The sequence below is a fragment of the Vidua macroura genome, chromosome 1, assembly GCF_024509145.1.
Source record: "Vidua macroura isolate BioBank_ID:100142 chromosome 1, ASM2450914v1, whole genome shotgun sequence".
Taxonomy (NCBI): Eukaryota; Metazoa; Chordata; class Aves; order Passeriformes; family Viduidae; genus Vidua; species Vidua macroura.
Genome location: NC_071571.1, coordinates 7,116,417 through 7,138,249, shown reverse-complemented (window position 1 = coordinate 7,138,249; position 21,833 = coordinate 7,116,417).

Here is a 21,833-nt window from a genome sequence, read left to right as displayed (position 1 = left end):
CAAGCCTTTCCATGCTCTGATTTCATGTCTCCAAGGGGAAAAGTTTCAACACATTCTTAGTCTCATCCCATTTCTGCATATCTGCCTTGCATTTTTCTTTATTCCTTTTGCAGTATAACTAGGACGACAGAAAAAAAGAGAAGAGGTGGATTTTCCATGTGATCTTTGGATCTATGGATCTTGTGATCTAAGTCTTGAACCTCATTTGTTGCTAATTAATTTGAAAGAATTTTTTCCTTACATAAAAGCTGTATTTCCCCTCTTTTAATTTGTATCCATTACTCCTTGTACTATCCCCATCCTATCAAAACAGAACAGATAATATGCCCTTAATGTAAACATTCCAGCCTGGAGGTACTGAGAAAAAAAGCAACACAGAACAGCATAGGCAGAGCAGTCATATCTAGCATCCAGCTTGTGACATTTTAGTGCTTAGAGGTTTTCACATTTAAAGTAAACCAAAGAGCTACCAGGCTGGGCTCTGAAAGGCAGCAAAAGGCCAAGTAGAAAAGGAGTTCTGAGGAAACAGAGTGCAGCTGTAACATGGAGCGAAGAAAGAGGAACCAACTTCTCCAATTGGTGCCTCCCTTACCCTCGGCAGAAACGAGCACTCTGCACAGAGTGGTACTAAAAGCCTTCTCCTCTGTCTTGGAAATCCCAGGGAACACATTTAGTAAGCAGAGACATGACTAACTGCCTGCCATTCCCAGAACAAACCCAATTTATTGCAACCATTTCTCCTGAGACACCTCCTTCTAACAGGGTTTGGACAGCAGGAGCTATCCCAGTAGTGCTGCCTTCTCCTTTCCCCCACCAATGGTCAATTCCCCAGCCAGGGAGGACTGACATGAGGTAGATGCACACCACAGTTCCACTCTGAGTATAAAACCTCTGCTCTGACATCCCCTTGATGCTGGCAAGAAATTGGCATCTAAACACCTGGCAGCTCAGTGTCGAATTTAGTCATAATGTCCCCTGACATTTCCACTCTTGTATTATCAACTTCGTGAAATTAAGCCCACTACAAACAAAGACTGCCATTTTCTAACAGCTTTGGCAAACTGCCCCAAATTTTTCACTAGCCTGGTTTTCAAGAAACTATGCAGATGAGGAGCCTGTGAAGCTTTTACAGCTGGGCACCAAAATAGCAATCACCAAATACCTTTGACGTGGTAGCCATAAAATCAGCCACAGAACAGACCCATCAACACTTTGAGGCAAAGAGTAACAATTCTCCTTCTGAAAGTTCAGCAGGGACAAAATTATACATATTTTGGTCATTAAGGAAAAAAAATTCAATTCATAAAATTGAGATGTGCATAACTATATACTGCAAAGTACTGTTGCTCTCAGACATCACATCTCTATATTTTTACAAACACCAATATAGAAATAAAAATAATTTCCTTAGTTTAACAAATCAACACTTTACTGTTACTTTACAGCAACTGACCTGTGTTTTTGCTTTTAGGCCTCCATGAACAGAAGTTTAAAAGTGTGCTAGCCCCAGGTCCCTTATTTACTGTCAGATCCCCTTAGAGGAGTGCCTGTACCTGGGAAATGGTCATGAAGCAGCTGCCACAGAGTGATTTAGTGCTCCCCAGCAAAGCATTCGCATGTCCAAACATTTCCATGGCTACTCATTTGGAAGGACAGGCACACCAGAGCTATCACATTGTAAATAATGTACCAGTGGGCCACTCTCAACTATTTTTCCCTGCAATAACTTAAAGCACTTTTCCAAGCTGGTGTTCTAAGCACATAATGTCATCATCACCATTTTCACAAGGACTAAATTTCTGTTGGGAGGTATTTTTTAACTCCTGTTTGATACTAGGACTGAAAAGACTGCAAGACTACAGAATACTGTTTGATTGAACAACTGATCTCAGGTTTCCATAGTTACAGAGTAACAACCAAAAAATAACCTAAGGCATTAAACTTCTATTTATTTCAATGGATACTGAGCCAAGATTTCTTCATAAAAATGTTATGGTTCAGTTTCCCCACTTCCCTGCTAAGAGAGGGCTTATTTAGGATAGACCTGTCAGTTAAAGGAATATATATTCAGATCTGCAACTTTAGGTTGTACTGCCAGACACCATGATGGTTCACACAGCAGCACTGTCAGAGATCTGCCTCTGTGCATATAATGAGGACACAAATGTGAGGAGCTACATTGTTCTGATTTGCTTCTATCCCTTCCTGTTTGGCCTTCCCAAGTTAGGACACAAGAAATAATAACACAGCTCTTTTCAGCTCAAAGCTAATGCATTTTCTTTGATGGCTAGAGGGAGTGTAAGTAAGCCATATAAGAATCATAAGCTACATAAGAAGTGTAGACATGAAAAGTATATCTGATTAGGAGATGTGCATTTTCTTAGAATTTACAGTACTGCTTGTTCAGAGGCATTATTGTGAACAGTAAGTAACATTTCAATTTTTATAACTGTCAAAAAAAAAAAAATAGGCCTGAGCCTTGCTCAGCATACAGCCACCTACTCTTTCATTGTACACTTTCTAAATAATCTCTCAACTTTTCTATCAATCCACAATGAGGGACTTTTCCTTCACTCAGAGAAGAGGGACAGTCTGTTGTATCCATAGCTGATACCTTCATCTGGATAGTGCTTGAATTTACATCTCCCCTCTTTCAGTTTAAAGTCATTTCCCCTTGGCCCATCACTACATGCATTTGTCAAAAGCCCCTCTCCAGCTCTCTTGTAGCCCCTTTAAGTACTACAAGGTGCTATAAGGTCTCCTCAGAACCTTCTCTTCTCCAAGATGAACAAACCCAGCTCTCTTATCCTGTCTCAATAGCAGAGGTGCTCCAGCCCTCTGAGCATCTTCATGGCCTCCTCTGGACTCACTCCAACAGGTCCACCTAATATATGTTGCTGGCATGTTTCTCATGAGAATCAATAATCTACTGGTTTGCTTTGGTTTAAAGAAGGAGATGCCAGAGAAAGACATTTTCTGAAAGGTGCAGATAAAGATCTTCTGCAGGGTGGCACAAAGAGAAATCTCTCTATGCAGTAGCTGGGAAAGATAAATGAAGTGGCAAAATTATATACTGGTAAGTCACCTGAAGCTGATAAGTTACAAGCAGGTAAAGAGTGAAATCATTCACATTTTTCGTGTCCATGTAAAACTGTGTCTGGCTTCAGGACTTTTCAGGGACTGTACACTGAGCTGGCACTGCTTACACAGAGCATGTTAAAAAATGGTGATCAACCTGAATTCATTTTGTGAGCCTCTGTGGCTGGAAATGCTGATGAACAACAGGAGAACAATTGCAAAACTCTATAGGAGAGTCTGAAGTATTGAAATGTGTTTAAGCCTGCTAGAAACATAAATGAAAGGTGATTTATTGTATTCTGAAGGCTGTGCATAGCAGCAAAAGAAATTATAGTGCAGTGAAGGACAGAAAAATACTCAGAGGAATAGAAAATACAGGTGAAAGATTCCAGCTGCCCCACAATTCCTACCCTACCCAGGCTCTCTTAGCCCTGAGGTGACAAGTAAAAGAAGAGCTAGGAAGGCTTATTGCACTTAGAGAGTGAGCTGTTGACTATTTCTCACAGTATGACAAATCGGCCACAAGGATAAGCAGCCTGCCAAACACCTTACCACACTTCAATTTTGTAACTCATTGCTGTGATATATCATAGAAGCCAGGAGAATAAATGGATTAAAAAACAGATTAGTCATAAGTCGTATTAATGGGTGGCAGGTCTACTGGCAGCTATTAAACACAAAGGTTAAAATATGTTTAAAATTAAAATATTAAATCATTTGTGATTCCAGAGCCTCTTGCTTTTTTCCTAAAATTTGCTGGACAGATGAGACTTCAGTTTGCTCACAGATGATGGCGTTTCCAAGAGCCACAGCTCACAGCATCTTCTTGGTGATGGATTGCAGTCACACATCTGTTCCCATTCCTTCAGACATTCCTTCTGTCTTTGATGCCCTTGATCAAGGGATCTTTGGGGTTTTTTTCTCTGGCATTTTTGGTTCCCACTGAGTCTGAAGAGATTTGCTCCCTCCTCATTTTCTGGATGCTCTTGGAGCTGCATGAAGGGTGTCCACTTGTTCAGGGATGCTTTTAAAGAAGCAGGTTGTGAGCCCAATTTTGCTTCTCTGGCCACTTCATTTCTCACTTGCCGCTTTTATTTTTGGCCCACCCTGTTTCAGATGACATTGATTGGATCCCAAATGTTACACATTAAAACAAGGGGGATTTGCAGCTCCTGAGAGCCCATTGTGCCTGCAGTCTCTTCCCCTGCCCCAGGGCTGCCTCCACACAGACATGGTACAGAGAGTTTCAGTGCATAAAACTCTCCCTATTTTCAGGGAAAATAACAAGACACTGGAAAACATAGGAAGTATGATAGAAGATAACTGGCACTCTGCAGGGGAGCAAAAATGTTTAATTTTAAACTTGAGGCCCACATTCTCATGCCAGTGCCCCATGCTTGGCTTTTGCTGTAGCCAGCCTGTTGCCTTCACTGCTGAGAGCTCCAAGGTAAAATGTAATGCTTCACTTTGAACCTCTCCACCATAATAAAGAATTAAATCAAGGCTCTGACTTACATTTCACAGTCCATTTAAGGGTGGCTGATGTTTAGGCTCTCTGCCTCTCTCCCCACAGAGATATCCAAACTGAGCTTAGAGCTACCCCTGAACTGCCACAATCACAGCCCCCAGATTAATGTAAATCACCACCAGCTACAGTTTATATTAACGTCCTGGGCTTCAGCAGTCCTGACTTAATTGCCTGTAAGCCTGAAAGCATGGTTATGTAGTTTAATATTACTGTGGAAAGAGTTGGTTCCATCCCTCCCACTGCCCTGGGCTGTGAAATACACAGGAGCAAATCCCTGCTCTGCAAGGAGCCTTATTTATCTGGCTGCATCAAGGTCCCCTGGCTCTCCTTCTGGGGCATGGCAGGCAGCTGGGGCAGAGAGCAGTGCAGGTTTAGGCTGTCTTAAACCTGCAATTAAACTGCAGTCTTTATCTGACAGTTTTACAGGCCAGCACCAAGGCAGCACTTTTTGCCTGAAGAGGCTGTTTCCCTGGGATGTGTATTTTAGACAAGCTCCAGGACTGGGGTGTCTGGGACTTGTGCTTGTAGTTGTCAAAAACCCAGAGAAGCAGGTATTTTTGTGGGATTTTTTTGTTTTCCTTATTGTCCGCAAGGAAACAATAATCTTCCAGATGAAAATCCAAATCAAATTGCTCCCAAAATCCTTTAGAGGTTTCATTCTGTTCAGCTTCGAAAAATCACTGTTGCCAGCAAAACAAACAACACATATCAAGCCATTTTATTACCATGTCTAATGTTTTACTGGCTGTGAAATCACATTTTCCAGGATGAACTGTCTCAATACACTTCTGAAATATCCTGGTAGTGCTCAGTGTCCATTTGAAAGAAGAATTCTGTCTCAGCCACAGGAGCAGACAGAAGACTTCTGCCTGAGTGCAGCACAAGAAACACAGCTCCACTCAACCAGATTCAGATAGCTCCCCATCCTCCTGTTCTCAGCTCCTAAAGACAGGCTTTGAGATTTTTGGTGGATGTACATTTATTTTCCTGCTCCCTAAAATGCATGTGAAATCTTTAGCAATAACACTGATAATAACCACAAGGACTGATATTGTGCACTTCTTTCATCAGCAAACAACACAATTTGCCAGAAGAAAGGGAAGCATTAATATTCCTGTTTATTCTTGGGTTAAATGAGGCATGACAGCACTTTTCCATGGGCATCATATAGGCCATACTTAACCTGCTACCTTGGTTCCTTGTGCCATTTCTTTATTCAAAATTCACCCAAAGTGCAGTTCTGGAGTTTTTACTATTTCAGCTTTCCCACTGATGTCAAATTTTCAAGGCAAGTGTGTAAGGACCAGTTGTGTTTGAAACATTCCTTAAGTTCTTCATGCTGTAGAAGGACCTTTCAGTGGTTACAAGCAGTGGCTGTCTATTAAATATGTATATAGAGCTGGTATTTTGCCTGTCATGTGTCTGCATGGGATCATGGAGGAGAGATACAAAAGTAATGTTATGGTTCCTGTTAGACATTATTAATATGATAGGAAAATAAATTTACAGCAATGCTGCTCTGCATGAGGTGCTGCAGAGACAAGTTAATCAGAGTTCTTGATGCAAGGAGCTCACATTTTACATGAAAACTTAAGATCAATATCTGTCCCCTGCATTTTTTTCCCTTTTTCCTGAAGTACACAAGTAATTTCTTCCTATAATGCACAAATCTAAAAGGATTATTTCTCCAATTTCTTTCTATGCTGAAGATGCTGTTTTGGGGCAACAGGATCTATTGAATATATTGAACTTAATGTCTGATTCTGCATAAATAACAAAATAAAGAAAGATTTAAGAAATCTTACAGTAGGGTTTATAAAATAAAAAGAAAGAAGCATGAGGGCTGGATCAACTGTACTCTCACAAGTATATACTGCAAAAATTTGAAACAATTATTCTCACAGTTCAGGGGACTCAAGTTACAGAACTTTCTTCCAGATTTATTTCTCTGTGACTATTTAAGGAGTGCAGCAGGTTCAGGGAACCCAACAGCAGCCCAAGTAAAATCACATTTGAATCCCTATTTTCTGCATTAAAAAAGCAGGGGCAGAGCCTCCAGTTTTTCTCAGGAAGAAAAAAGAAATCCCACATCTTTGTATGAGAGCTAGGGGACAGAGGTTGCTGCTGAGGTCCCAGGCTGCAGTAAAACAGCATGTTGGACTCCACCATGGGCACACCTGCTAAACTCTGGCCCCTAAACCAGCAGAGCCCCCGTTGCAATGTGTTGCAGCAGGAGTTAGAGTTGTGCTCTGCAGTTTTGATGAGAAGTCATCTCATCAAGTCTACAAAGTGATGTTCAAAACAGGTGATTGAAATATTTTACTAATAGCCAACAAAGTGTAAACCAGGGGTAAAAAAAAAAGATTTCTAGATGCTTTATAAGCAAGAGAATGGGATGTCTGGGGAAGGAATGAGTGTTTAGCACTGGACATCTTCAAGAGCAAGTTTGACATGAATAACATTGATAAAGGTGGTCCTGCCCTGGGCAGTGAATGTACTGGCTGACTTTGGAGGTCTTTTACAATACCACAATGCTATGAATATGAGAAATCAAATGACTTCTCTCAGTGATTCCTCCTCAGAGTTTAGGACAGACCTTACAAAAAATTATAACTCATCTGTCTTCCTTTCACTCTGTGGACACCGTAAAACTGCAGCACACAATTCACACAGTGCAAGTAAACACCACTGCTGAGAAACCTTAGCACCACCCTAATGCCATTCTAATAACAATTCACCTCCTCTTTTTCTTCTCAGTTAATGCCACATTTTGTAACTATGCCAGAACTCTTCAGTTCTGTCAGAAGAGGAGGACTTCAGTCACAACAAACATTTGGTTGTGAAGTTACTGAAAAAATAATCAGAACCAAGGAGCTCCTAGAGAAGAGTGACAGATATCTGCTTCTCACCACAAGGTCCTTCCAACACCCTTTCCTCTGGTCTTGGCAAATGTAATTTTGCCCAGTCATAATCCTCACAAGATCTTGACAACATGTTTTGCCCACCATTTGTTTTTCTCTTTGCTCTAGGCATTTTCCAATCACTTTTCTCCCCATCAGATAGAAACCTCCTCACTGTCTTTCTTATCTCTTCCAGTGTCTGGTCTCAGCTTGCCTGCCCACTGCCTACTTTTCACCAGAGCAATGTCATTTCTGCCCCCAGCTGGCCCATTATCCTCCTCTGCCCACACAGAACATTTTGTATTTCCACACAAGGGCCTTCACCCCATTCTAAAGGCAGAAGCCAGAAGCTGCTGAGAGCCTCTCTCCATCTCCACGTGTAAACAAAGATAACTTTTCTTCCAGAAGCTGCAGGGAACAGGAAGCCATTTGGATGCTCTGAACTGCTGAGGCCCTTGTCAAGTAGGAACGCTTGAACATGGTTCAGGTGACGAAAGAAGCGGCACAAACCCAACCTGTGCAGCATCTTCTCAGCGTTGTGACTTGCATGAAGGCAATGATGATCAAAATAAGCTTTTAAATATAAGCTCAGAAGTGCTTGAATCAGAGTGCCTTGAAATAGAAAGTGCCACTTCAAATAAAGCAGTGAATCAGAAACCTCAGCACATAGTAAAACTATCTCAAACACTACTACAATTTATAGAGAGCAATCAATTAGTGGATGTGGGTTGGAAAGGCATAAATCTTTTGGAAAAGAGTTTACTTTCTTTAGCATTTACCCACAGAAGGGTAGTGAGGCACAACAGGGGATCTAATTCTGCTCTCTTTAAAACAGCCAATCCACTGCAACTCTCAGGACTGCAAGAGAATAAAATTTAGCTAATGCATCCATTTTGGGATACAACAAAACAGGGGTGACTGGAAGGTGCCAGAACCAGTGCACTTTTGCTGCTCTAACTCCTTCTGATGAGCTAACCCAGCAGGAGACAACCTCCACATTCACAGACAAGGAATTGGTGAGCCAAGCTCATCCTCTCCCTTGTTCCCACCTGCCTTCCCCAGCTGCTGCTTTAGTTGTGACTAAAACACCAGATTAATTTTAGCTTTTTGGACACTTCTGAAATGCTCCAGCTTTTACAACACATGTAAAACTTATCATATCTGGAAGGCTCAGATCTCCAGCTCTTTCCAAAAGCATGACCCTGTTCTTAATTAAACCTTGCTTTAAGCAAGGTTTGCTGGAGGAAGTTTAGGGAGATGCAGTGCTGGGAACTCTTTGTCCCTCTGTGGTGCTCTGCTTTTAACACTGTTTTTTTAACATGTCACTCCCACAGAGGACCACAAACAATATACAATTAAAAACAAACAAACCACCTGCAATTTTTAAAAAATCCATCACAATGAGGGATTAAAGTATTTAATCCCAAAACAAATCCTAATCTTTATTTTTAGTTCAATTTCCAAAGTGATCTTGCATGTGTTATTTTTACCCCAGCTGTCTAATTTTGTTTAAGCATTTTATTGATTGGGCAGTATTTGATGAAAGACTGCCCAGCTTGAGGGCTGTGGGTTTCTGTTACATCTTTGTCATTGGTTCATCTTTCACGAAAAAGTTTAGAGCATTCTCATTATCTTTTAATCCCAGAAAGCCATAAAAAGCTGCATATTAACCACTTCTCTTTCTCCACAGAAAAAATAAAATCTCTGTCTGATGTAGAAAACCATTGCAATACAATTTTTATCAGTGTAAAATAAGGGAAAAGTACATTTATCTTCATAGGCAGGAGTAACTCTATATTTTGTTTAAGTAGTTACGAACTGTGGCTCAGGAATTGATTTTCTGTTGTTTAAGTTCACATTTGAATTCACTTTGACTGGACCTTCACCCAACACTGCATATATTAATTTTCCGTATGTTTATAGTCTTCCATTCTAAAAAATCCAGGTTGCCCTTAAGAAAGATTAATATATCCAAAATGCAGAAAGGTGACTCTTTTTTTCCCAAAGGAAATGATGTTTCACCGGCAGCAGTGCATTGTCAAGTCTGATTTTTACATGTATATTTAGGTATTAATATCCCAGTTTTCCTTTGTTACTGGGCACATATTGAAGAACCAGATCCAGAGTCTGACAAAATAGAATTTCCTACCTCAAAAGGGTCATTCCTGAGCCTACCTGTGAGACCTGGGACTTGGAGAACACAGATAAATAAGTAAAACCAGCAGCAGCTAGGGGCTGGACTTTTCAGCATTGTCTATAGCAGAGGAAACAGAGCCAGGCTGAGCACACGGAGGGGGAACACAGAGTTGGATGCATTTTCTACCCTAATCCTACAGAGATCACTTGGGCCAGGCTGTTGTTGCTGTGGGGAGGGGACAGAGAAAGGTCACAGCTAAAAGAGGGAGGAGGTGGGTCCTAGGGAGACTGGTGTGGACAGCACTTCTTCCCCCAAAAGGTCATTGTCACCCTGCATAACCCCACCCCTCCAGGAGCTGCCAGGAGCCTGGCTGCCCAAAGCCCTGGTGTGTGTGACTGTGACCACCTTCCCACACTGACGTGTGCCACAGCATCCCCTGCAAGGAAATCCATAAACAACATCCAGCTAATGCAATGTTATGCTGAGGAAAGTGCCTTTAGCTCATCCAGCTGAAGAGATGACTGTGCAGGAAGCAACGAGGCTTCAGAGGAGGGGAGTGGAAAACTGTGCCACTGTGAGCTCTGCTGGCATTAACCTGTGCTGATGAAGGGGGTCTGGCAGACTCCTGTTTCCAGCTACACGTGGAAGGTGAGGGATGAGCACTGTCTCAAGCTCCCAGGAGACTGCTTGCTCCAAATGGGCAAAACAAATGATCATTTGCTTTTTTCGAAAAAGGGGGAAAGAAATTAAAATATACAGGGTTATGGAGTGAAGATGAAATGACTCATTGTGTCAAATAATTAATGAGTTTGAAATCTTGTCAAGAATAATGAAGGAATTCAAGCAGGAAAAAAATTATACTCAGAATAGTAAACTAAGACCATGATTCTTATTTCAGATATGTGGCCATCTACCACCAGGAAAAGTGGGGAAAAGAACCCAACTTTTTCACATTTGTCCAGGGATTATACAAGCTTCAGAGTGAGGAGAGTTTAGTTGTAGCTAAAACAAAACAATGAGACTAGAAAACACTTAAGGCTTAGGCCTTTGAACACAAGTTCAGTGCAAATCTTATAGAGAATAAGTAAAAATTAATTAACTTGAGCTTTACTGGACAAACTCACCATTTAATTTAATCTACAGTGCTATAATAGTCTCTGCTCTGGAGAAGATCAGCGGAGGAGCTGACAGGCTCGTACAAGACATTTTCCATTTATTTAACTGTTGCTGTCTGAGCAAGTTGCAATCTGTCAGTAATGGCCTTCCCTGGCTCACAGCATTCCTGTACAACAAGGAAATGCTCCTGCCTCTCTTTTCCAGCTGAGATCCGAGGATTGAGGTCTAGTCCACTGATGGGCTGGGGCACTGCAGGGTTGAGTGTTACCATAAGCCTGTCTGCAGGAGTAGAGCTCTAAATATTACCAGCTGGAACAGTAATTCAAGAACAAGCCTAAATCTGTTCTCTCTGATGGTGTGGAGGTTCTGCTCTGTACCCCACTGTGAGAGGGAAGCCCTGTGCCCAAATCTGTGCTCCCATGGTACCCAAACCCAAAAACAGGAGTTCCAAGTGCTCCTATGACACACTCCAGTGTTCCCACTGGCTCAGTCAGGACAGGTCAGAAGAGAGTTCTTTTTCCTGCTGAATCCTCACATCACAAAGAAATGTGCATCATTAATTACCACATTAAAAGGCAAACACAGTGACTGTGCATAAATTAGTAGTCTTCCCCAAATTCTGGCTTTCCTTAGCCACTGTTTGCCTGACTTTGTAATGCTACTGATGTTTTCAAAGAGTTTTTACAGGGTTATCCCAAACATACATCGCTATCTTCATGCCACTTATGGCTTATGCAACCTCAACAGGCCATTGTTATTATCTAGTCTGACTCCAGCCATCTGCTGTTCCACAGACCAGAGAATTCCAGACAATGCTTTCTGCATGCATGACCCAACATTTAGCTGGGAGTCTTCTTTCAGAAAGCCATCTCATTGACACTTCACTTTTTTGGTGCCTCTCATGGGAAGCAGCTCCATTTGAAGCCTGAGTTGCCCAGACTCTGCTCTGGGCAGACTATTAGGCTCACAAGGTGTTTCTCCTGTGTGGGACATTTGGCAGTAAGTGGTTTTAAATGCAGCATTTCAGCTCATTTACCAGCTTGAAAATGCAATGTTCATCTTACCACTCTGCAGAGGAAAACAGTATGATTGACTTGTTAAAAAATAAAAAAAGGAATTAAAAATATGAAGAAAGAATTTTGAAAAGATACTTCTAATATGACTCATAATGCAAACAATGGGCTGCTCAGTCATGTTGTGATTCCCTATTTAAAATATCATCTCTCTTTCCAGCTTTACCTGTTTGTCTCTAGCTAAAAATACATGCAGTCAGCTTCCTTCTTAAAACCATGGTGTATGAACTACAAAGCCAAGTACTTAAAAGTGGATCTGTGTCTGTACATTTTGTCCACTCCATCCTGTCCCTTCATGCTTCGCTGTAAATTGATTCAGAGCAGTAACTCAGAGATGTAGGACCCTAAGAACCATTTCAAATGGTGACAGCTGAGAATAGAGAGAGAAAACAGAGACTCTGAGTTGCCTGAGGGGTTTTAGGTGTTGTTTTCTTTTAATCTTTGGACACTGGACTGTGGAAAACACATCCCCAGGTTCCTTCCTCTCTGTTTACAGCAAATAGACTCAGTTATCCTCTCTTTCCACCCCCATATTCCCTCCAGAGGCTGATTCCAGGGAGGGCCAATCATGATTTGCCTTGTGCACAGCAAAACAAGTGCTCTGATTGTTAGCCCAGTTTCAGAAAAGCTAGTCAGGGATGGGGAATTTAATCTTTAATTGCATGAAATGTATTTATAATTAAAACCAGTGCAGCTGAAGTGCTGATTCCAGAGTATTACCACATATTGTGTTCAAAAAGGGACAGAAGTAGAAGGCACATCCAGACAAACCAAGGCAATATCTAGGAACCACAGAAGATGTTAGAGGATATTTCTGGAAGAAATATGTGGATTTAGTAGCATAAATCCTATTGCAACTGAGGTACATGTTCCTAAACCTCTTAAGTCAGCATGTAAATCTCCTATTTATATCTTCATGGTCAAAGTCAAGTTTGTTTTCTGTGCCTTTTTAAATCTTTTCTGCTCAGAACAGCGCCACAAATAAATATTTAGTGTGCCAGTACATTGCTAAATTATTCATGCTTTAAATTCATAAATGGGAAAGACAATCTTCCTGGCTTTACACGCTCTCCTGGAGAAATGCGTTATTCATTGGTGATTTTAATTTCATATGCATCTTATTTGTCAGTCATTGCAGGGCAGAGTTGGAACATAGGGGGAAAACTGACAAAACATTTTAGAGGTATTTAATTTCACCCTACTTCTTTTCATTAATCACCAAAAAAAAAAAAAAAAAAAAAAAAGAAAAGGTGTCAGAGTTACATGAAAATACTTTGAATGCTCACAAAATTGAGACACCTGATTAAATTGGATCAAAGTGGTACCATTTAATTTTGCTGTGTTGACATGTAAGAGGCCTGTGGAAGGTGCACCCCTAGGCAGGATGCTGTCCACCCACCAAATCGTGCCTGCATGTCACATAAGGTGGGAATCAGGGAGATGAGAAACCAAGGGACAGCCACTTGTGAGGGATGTTAAATAAAATGCATTTGTCAGATACAGTGACCATGGGGGGCTCCAGAGGTCTGATGGAAGCTGCAGTCTGCATGCCATGGGAATTAAACAGGATTCACAGAATTCACAAATCACTGGGTTGGAAGAGAACTTAAAGATCAAGTCCAACCCAGCCCCAACACCCCAACTAAACCCTGGCACCCGGTGCCACATCCAGGCTTTGTTAAACACGTTCAGGGATGGTGACTCCACCATCTCCTTGGGCAGGCCATTCCAGTACTTTACCACCCTTTCTGTAAAAAACTTTTTCCTAATATCCAACCTATGGTACAGCTTGAGACTGTGTCCTCTGGTTCTGTCGGTGCTGCCTGGAGAAAGAGACCAACCCCAGCTGAGCACAGCCACCTTTCAGGAGCTGGAGAGTGATAAGGTCACCCCTGAGTCTCCTTTTCTCCAGGCTGAGCACCCCCAGCTCCCTCAGCCATTCCTCACAGGGTTTGTGCTCCAAGCCCCTCACCAGCCTGGTTGCCTCCTCTGGATGTGCTCAAGTGATCAATGAGCATGAAAGTGATGATGAATCCCGTGCCAGAAGGGCACTGTGATATTATCTCTAAATTATTCCACTACCAATTATGTTCTGTTCATAGGTAAAGAGTTATTGTTTATTCACTTTTAGCAAATGACTCCTGTAACCCAACCTGAACAATAAAATATATTGGGACCATCACCTCAGAACCATCAGCAAAACATCTGATCTGTTAATGCTGTCAACAGGATGAGAAACCCCAGCAGTCAAACTGAGTTATTTCTGGTGACAGGTTATTTCTGGTTATTTCTTCCTACCTACAAGAAGGAAGAAGAAGAAAAAGGACAAAGCCAGTATGGATTATGAGGGGATTAAAGTTCTAGATAAAATATGAAATAAGCATTATGTTTCTTGTTTTAACAAGAAGAGGCAGGATTGCTTGTAAAGCCCAGGCAATCAGAGTAATGGAGCACAGGTAAAAGATTAAAGTCACATCCCAGGTAAAAGCCAGAATGCTGGGGGGAAATAATCCCAGCACATAAAATCCAACCCCAACAGCAGGAACTGTAAAAAGCTTGCTGGACTGGGAATAGTCCCACAAGAAAAATAGCATGGCTGGGGGGAAGAGGGAATTCAGCATGAAAATAATCACTGTGAGCCAGGGACTTTTCAGATGTGGTGTTTCCAGTAATGGCACAGCATGGCAGGTATTTTCCCACAGGAATAAACAAATTCCTGTCTTTAATACTTCACTGCATAACTTCAGACTACTGCACTCTAGAACAAAAAAAAATATTATTTGAAAAAGGTGCTTAAGACTTTCTGTGCAAATCTATGAGATCTCCTCTCACTCTAAAGTAAATTATCTTATGTTTAACTTGTTTTGTTTAAAATATGAAAGAGAGATGATCATTCTGTAAAATGTGAGATGATGGATTGAGTATAAACCCTAGAGGGAGGACTATTAAAAGAAATGCTGGAACAAGGACTTAGCTGTCAGTAAATTTGGGCTGAGAATCATATTGCAGTTTCTGTTAGAAGAGTGAGGATTTTGAATGCCTTGCTGAAATGGAGGAAAGGCAATCTAAATGATCTCAAAATAGTCTGTCAGATTATGAACAGGATTTACAATGTTCACAAAGGTGAAAAGTGTCTGGACTTAATGACCCAGAAACAATGAAATTTTTTTTTTTAACTAGTTGTTCCAGAGCTCACTTTGGAAATGAAACAGTGGCACTGTTTTTGTGTGAATTAGGGAGTTTCTAGAAGTCTTTTTTGTCATCCTTGCTAAATAACATTCCATACGTACCAGACAGGAGCATGAGCTTCAAGGCAATCATCCTCAAAAGTTCCTAAAGTGCTGCCCACCAAGAGGCCCCTCAAGCCCTGAGCTTGACCAAGGTAGTATCAGAAATAAGAAATGGTGCAGGTCTGTTAAAACCTGAGTTAATAAATCCTTTGGGAATACAAGATAGGTCAGCTGGACCTCAGCCTGAGCAGCTTTACTGCTGCCAGGACACAGCTGGCATCTCCCCACTGCTGACCTGTGCTGTGTGTGGTGCCAGCATAGGTCATTGCTGGCCCTCGTCTTCCATCCTATCCCACAGTTTAACATGCCAAATTTGAGGATATTGAGGCACAAAACCAGCAGTGAAATGACTCTTCCAGTTTTGATAAAGTTCCTGGAATGAGGCACCCGTGTTCCAGGCTGCAAAACCTTGACTGTGACTGTCATTCAATGTTTGCTTGTCTTCAGTTTGTTCAGCTCATGTCCATGAGGCCCAGCCACAGTGACCCCCCAGTTATGGTTTGTAGGGTCCCACAGGTCCTGGACACAGCTGGTCACCACATCCCTGCAAACCTTTCACCAGGGGCATGAATGAGTGAGGTACACCTGGGGCTGAGATGTTCCTGTGGTCAAGAAAGTTTGGAGAATCTTCTCCAAACTCTGTCCAATAAATGAGAAAATATCTTATTTTGAGATGCTTGGGCTGGTGGATTTACTTCAGATTAATCTTACAATATTAGTTGCATAAATAAGCCTCTTGTTCCCAAGATCAGGACCCAGAAACCATGCTCACAGTTACAGAATTTTGCCAGACCTCTAACAGGTGAATCTGTTAAAGATTTTATTTTTTAGTCATTCAGATTTCATTTCAGTCATTGCCCTTCACATGATCATTTCAGTAGTGACTTAAAAACCATTCACTGGTAATGTAATAAAAAAGTTGCATAAAGAGATCCCAACTGGAGTGCAAGACCTCTAAAAACTCCTAACCTTGACAGAAGGCTTTAAAAGATCCTGTCACTGAAAACTATCACCTTTGCGAGATGAGAGGTGGGATTATTTCACCAGGTAGGTAATTGCTGCCACAGATGCTGCCCTGGCATGCTCCAGATAGTTTCATTACAGTATTATCCATCTTTTCCAAGTGTTTAGAAAATGGTTGCAGTTTAGGATTAAGGAGGGTGAACTGGGTGTAGCTTTGATGAAGACGTAGAAATCTCATGGAAAGAGAGATACATTTTATTTGATGGTTAGAAATATCCATTTTAGCCAGCAGTCAATGTTTTTCCTATCTTCTTTTCAGAATGGATGTCAGATTTTTGGGGTTTTTTTTCAGATTTTTAAATGCAGGTCTCAGGTAGCAAAGAAGATATGTAAAAACAAAATGAGTTTAACAGACTGTACCATTAAGTGTTATTCACAAATCAAGAATTAGCCAGACTACCAGGTCAGATAGAAGAAGCAGAAAAAAATTTTTGTTGTATTTATGTCCTTTGCTTGAAAGTCTGTATTAGTAATAGTGAAAAATAGAGTGTAAACAACAACCTTACATAAACTTTGATACTTCATATCCTAAACCAAGGATTGGCACACTGGGACAAAGGTACTGAAGGAGAACTAGCTTGTATTTTTCTCTGGTGCAAGGCCATTGGGGTATGATAACTGATGGCTTAGAAAATTAAAATAATGTCAATTTTAAAAAATGAAAACCCTAAATGTTCAAGCTCTTACCATGCAACGACTGACAGAGACAGATCTGAATGCTTCCAAGGAGAGCATATGTAACCACTCACAAATAGTGCTGAAAACTGTTGTCCAACCTCCAAACTCTACCTGCTTTTTACCATCCCTCTTCCTTTCTATACTTTTCCTTTCCTTGGGGAATTTAAAGGAGCCCTCTCTATTAAGCCAGTGGAGCCAGCACAAAAGCAGACTGGTAGGTGAGCATTTGCAGCTTTCAAAGAGAACAAAAAAAAGTTCTACCTGACTCTAAAAGCAGAAAACAGAGCAGATAAAAATAATGGTGAAGTTAAATATGGAAATAGCAGGAGATTCAGCTGACTTAAAAGGGAATATTTAAAAATATTTTTGGCACAGTAAAAGGGTGCTGAGTTTTAGAAGGATGACTTAAGGGAAACTGGGAAGAATGTGAAGTTTGATGGTTAACCCACTTTGTAAAAGCTGCAACCCAACTTCCAGCATTCAGTACAGCCCTGCAAACATGACCTGACCAGTGCATGGGCATGACCCCAGCAGACCTGCCTGCCCCAAGCCCTCCTGTGTGGCTCAAGCACTGCAAAGAGTACCCTGAGCCCAGCTCAGCCTTGGTTGTGGTTGGGTCAGCAATGGCTCCACATGACTTTACCAACAGTAAATATATTTTCTGTTGCCATTTGAAGGCTACTCTGCTTGTAGAGATAAGCCAGGATTTGGCTGCTAACATACCCCCAAGGCAATTTGCTATAGTCAGAGCATGCCTGGGGAACTCAGGCATGAGTTTCTAGCAGAGATATTGCTCTGCCTCATGTTTTTAGCGGTCTAAGGTACACAAGGATGATTCAGGGCAGACAAGCCCTCCCAGGCTCACTGACAAGAAGCTCACATCTGCCATGCTGACTCTAAGGTGAGTCAATTTGAGTCTGTATTTTTTTTAAATTTAATGGAAATCGTGTTTTCTTACTGTTCTGAGAACCTCCTGTGTTTATAAAACCTGAACAATCCAGAGGTCCTCAGATGTGAAGCCATACAGAAACTCAAAAAATACAAAATAGAGTTTTGTGTTAACTGGCTTCTTTGTTGAGCATTTATACCAATATCAGCTGTCAGTCCAAAGTTAAAACTTCATAATCCATCAGTAAGTCCAGTCACATCCCCAGTAGAGAATTTTCCTATTAAATTCTGAAAACACTATGAAAAGTTGAGTGTAGAGGAGGGGAAAGTGATTCTCCTGTCTGCAGGAAGCCAAAGCATTTGTATTCCTGAAGAAGACAACAACTCAAAAAGCTGCAAAGTCATCGGGAACAACAAGCATATGCTCTTCAGATAAATACAAGTGTTAGAACATTTTGGGGGAGGAGCAGAATTGCCCAAGGCTCCCTGGCTTTGCAATCTGTCAGAGAGAAGCTTCATCAATAATTTATTAAGAGAGGAATAGTTTGCAAGACAACACCTCTCACTTAGTGGGAATGGATGCACTGCAGTGAGAGGAGCCAGCTGCGTTCAGGCTGCTTGGGCACGTGTTTGATTGAAGGTTGTGGCATTGTCCTGCCTGAAGGGAAGGCAGAGGTTTAGGATAGTGTGGGAAGAGTTTCACACTGCTCTACACGAGCCACTCTGGGCTCTACAGACCCTTCCTTTACTCTCCCATATCCCAAACCCATGGTCTGGAGAATCTGGTGCAGCCTTGGAGGAGGTTTCCATACCACACCCTTTCCTGAGAATGTGGGAAAACTGAGATTGGAGTTGTCATATCTTCATGACTCGTAGTCAGGGGCTGGGAAAGCTTCAATTCCACATCATTGATAGTAAGCTCCTCACTGCTCCACACAGCAGCTCTGGGTCCTTGTTTGAGGATGGAGGGGTCCCAAGGTTTTACAGGTGCACATTTGGAGGGTCACTTGTACCCCTGTGTGACAGCCCCAGGCTTTCTCTCTGCTCTAAGGACAGCAACACCTATATGAAGTCAGCAAAGAGTCCCTTCTTTTCCCCTCAGTACCAGTCATTGGCCTGGCATTTTGCCTGGGCTCTCAGTTTAAAGAATAAGATAAAACCTTGCCATTTTGGTGGAGGGTTGCTTTACCACAGACTTCCTGTGTGCCCTTGGGTAGCTGCCCTGTACCATCTGGGACCTGCCCCAGCCAACAGAACAGGTTCTGTATGTGAGCACCTGCTGGCAGAAGGAGGAAGGGAAGATGAGGTTTTATCTGGGAAAAAAAATAACCACCAGAACCAAAGGGGCAAACCCACAACCTGCCCCTGGCCCTGCACAGATCAGCCCCGATGGTGTCACAGAACAGTGCATTAGCTTGTGCTAAGCACAGTGAAATGGTCCCACAATTTAAAAAAATCAATCAGTTTAAATGGCTGCTGTCTTTCCCACAGCCTCCTATCCAGATAATTCCTACCAGCCAACAGGACTATTCCCCATGGGATTTATTTTGATATGGGATGGTCAACAGAGGTGTTGATGCTGTAGATAGGAAGATACGAGAATTTGGAGAGGTTGGAGTGGTCAAAGATAGGAGCTTATACTAGCAATGTGGGCTTCTAAATGCACCCACGTGAGACAGAAGCAGGAACTTTGCAAAGCACTAAAATGGAGTCGGTGCTGGGAGACAGAGAAGGGCAGAGGATCAAATCTCAGGAAAGAAATACAGAAACAGATAGCAAGGACTGCGGGCACTCAAGGGCAGCAGCAGCTAGTTTGGATCAGATCAGATCTATCAGTTCAGGAAGTCTCTGAAATTGGATCAGGGCATACAAAGCCTGCCCCTTCTTCCAAGCATGAAATGGAAATCCTGTATTTTCATTGCCATGAAATTTGCATTTAGCTTTGTCTGCTTAGGAGGATGGATGCTTGTTACTACACTTCAAATGTCATACCCCTTTGGAGATAAACACTGAATCACTCTGTGGGAACTGAAGCTCACAGCTTCCCTCTTTTGTAGCAGAATCAAAGTACCTGACCTGAGTAGGTGTTAAGACTCTCACTGTGCATGTCCTTTTCAACAGGAATTTAAAATGTTCAGTGTTTCCTGGGATCTGGTCTGAAACTCAGTTTTAAGCAGAGAAGCAAAAGACTGCAGAAATGTAGTTTGATAGTGACCCAGAGGAGTTCACATCCCAGGGAGGAAAGGAAGTGCCACAGGCAGGAAGCAGCACTATGTTTCCATCCTCATTTTCCTGAATACAGAGAGCTGTGTTCCATAATAAATTAGCATGTTATTAATTTAGGATAATGAAAATGTCTTTAAATAAGTGTGTTTTGAGGCAGTCTAACCAATCCCAACTTTTAGGCAAAGTGGCTAAAAATATATACTATATCTGATACACAGAAACATGTTTTAATGGAAAAAAAAAAGACAACATCTAATGAAGTTTTAGGGGTTTGTTCTGTAGTATCACATAATACTCTCCTGAACTAAGAGCAAATGATTCCTTTTTTTCTATCAGTGGTGGGTTAAATCATACAAATGCAACTGTGTCACAACAATTAATTTGAAAATTGAGGAAATTGAGTAATAAAAAATATTTTTTTTATTTTTATGGCAGACAACATCCTTACAAATCAAAATCACAAATTATGTTTTAAGCACAATTGTTAACTTATAAAAAGAAGAAACTTTTATTTGAAATGGAGATCTCAGTTGTCTTCTGTTCCAGCTCTAGCAGTGGGTTGGGTTATTTTAAAGATTTTTTAGGCTAAGGATACAGGGTAGTTTTTGCTATCATTGCTTTTTGTCTCATTTGTATCATTGCTTTCAGTCCCTGCCAGAAAGGAGGGAAGAGACCAGCACAAATCAAACACCTGCACTCAGCACACTACAGAGAGCCACTGCAGCAAGTGATTTTCAGAGATCTGGGCAGACATGGATATGATGGGAAGGGACACAGTGCAAAGCCTTGATAACTGATCAGACTTTAAGGTTCTCTGTAGGCTCCTACTGCAAAGTTTTGTTGCTTGAGCACAGAAAGTGGACAAACTGATATTGTCATCAGTAAGACAGTAAGGACAAGTTGAGTGATGCCCTTTAAGAATCTGTGTCTCAGTTCTTATCCTCCAACCATTCAATCTTCAAATAAACTCTATCACTACAATGGCAGTGTAACTGCTGATGAACTGGGGCTTTTTGCCTGGACACCAAGGTGGAGAGGAAATCAGCATCATCCCATTGGCTAGCAAAGTAACCATGCTGGCAAAAATCTGTGGTGTAGAAGCCTGGATGTTAATGAACACAACTCATTATTCCAGCAGGTATGTTATTTTCTTGGGTAATGATTATCAGTGGCAAAGGACTCCTGCCTTTTTTTTTATATATATTTTCCCATCTTCATGAAAAGAAATTCAGATTAATTGTCTTTCTAACTCTTCTAAGACTTTCATGCAAATTACTGTAAAAAGAGGGAGAACAACTTTTTACATGGGAAGACAGTGACAGGACAAGGGGAAAAGGTTTTAAACTAAAAGTGACAAGATTTTTATTAGAAATTAGGAAGAAGTTCTTTAATAAAGTGTGTGGTGAGTCACTGGAACATGTTGCCTGGAGAAGCTGTGGCTGCCCCATGCCCAGAAGTGTCCAAGGACAGGTTGGATGGGGCTTGGAGCAACCTGGGATAGTGGAAGGTGTCCCTGACCATGGCAGAGAGATGTCATAAAGGTCCCTTCCATCCCAAGCCTTTCTGTAATTCTATGATTCTTCTTTGTACAAACTGCTCAGGTCAGAATTCAAAGCAAGGACAAAGTTTTCAAGTGTTCAGTGCCAGAATAAGAAACAGTTGCTCGCTTCCAGCAGCTGCCACTTTCTGCTTCTCAAGCATTGCTCCTCCTTCTCAGTGCTACCTCCAGGTAAGCAGAAAGATGTGTTCACATCCTTCCAAGTGAAGGTTGTGACACTCCTGACAGCACAATTTAAGAGAATCACTGAAAATAAGGCTTGGCCTATTCAGTCTCAATACCTTTAAAGTCATTGCCTTACAAAAGTAAATCTTCCCTCCTGTTTTTCTCATGGGAAC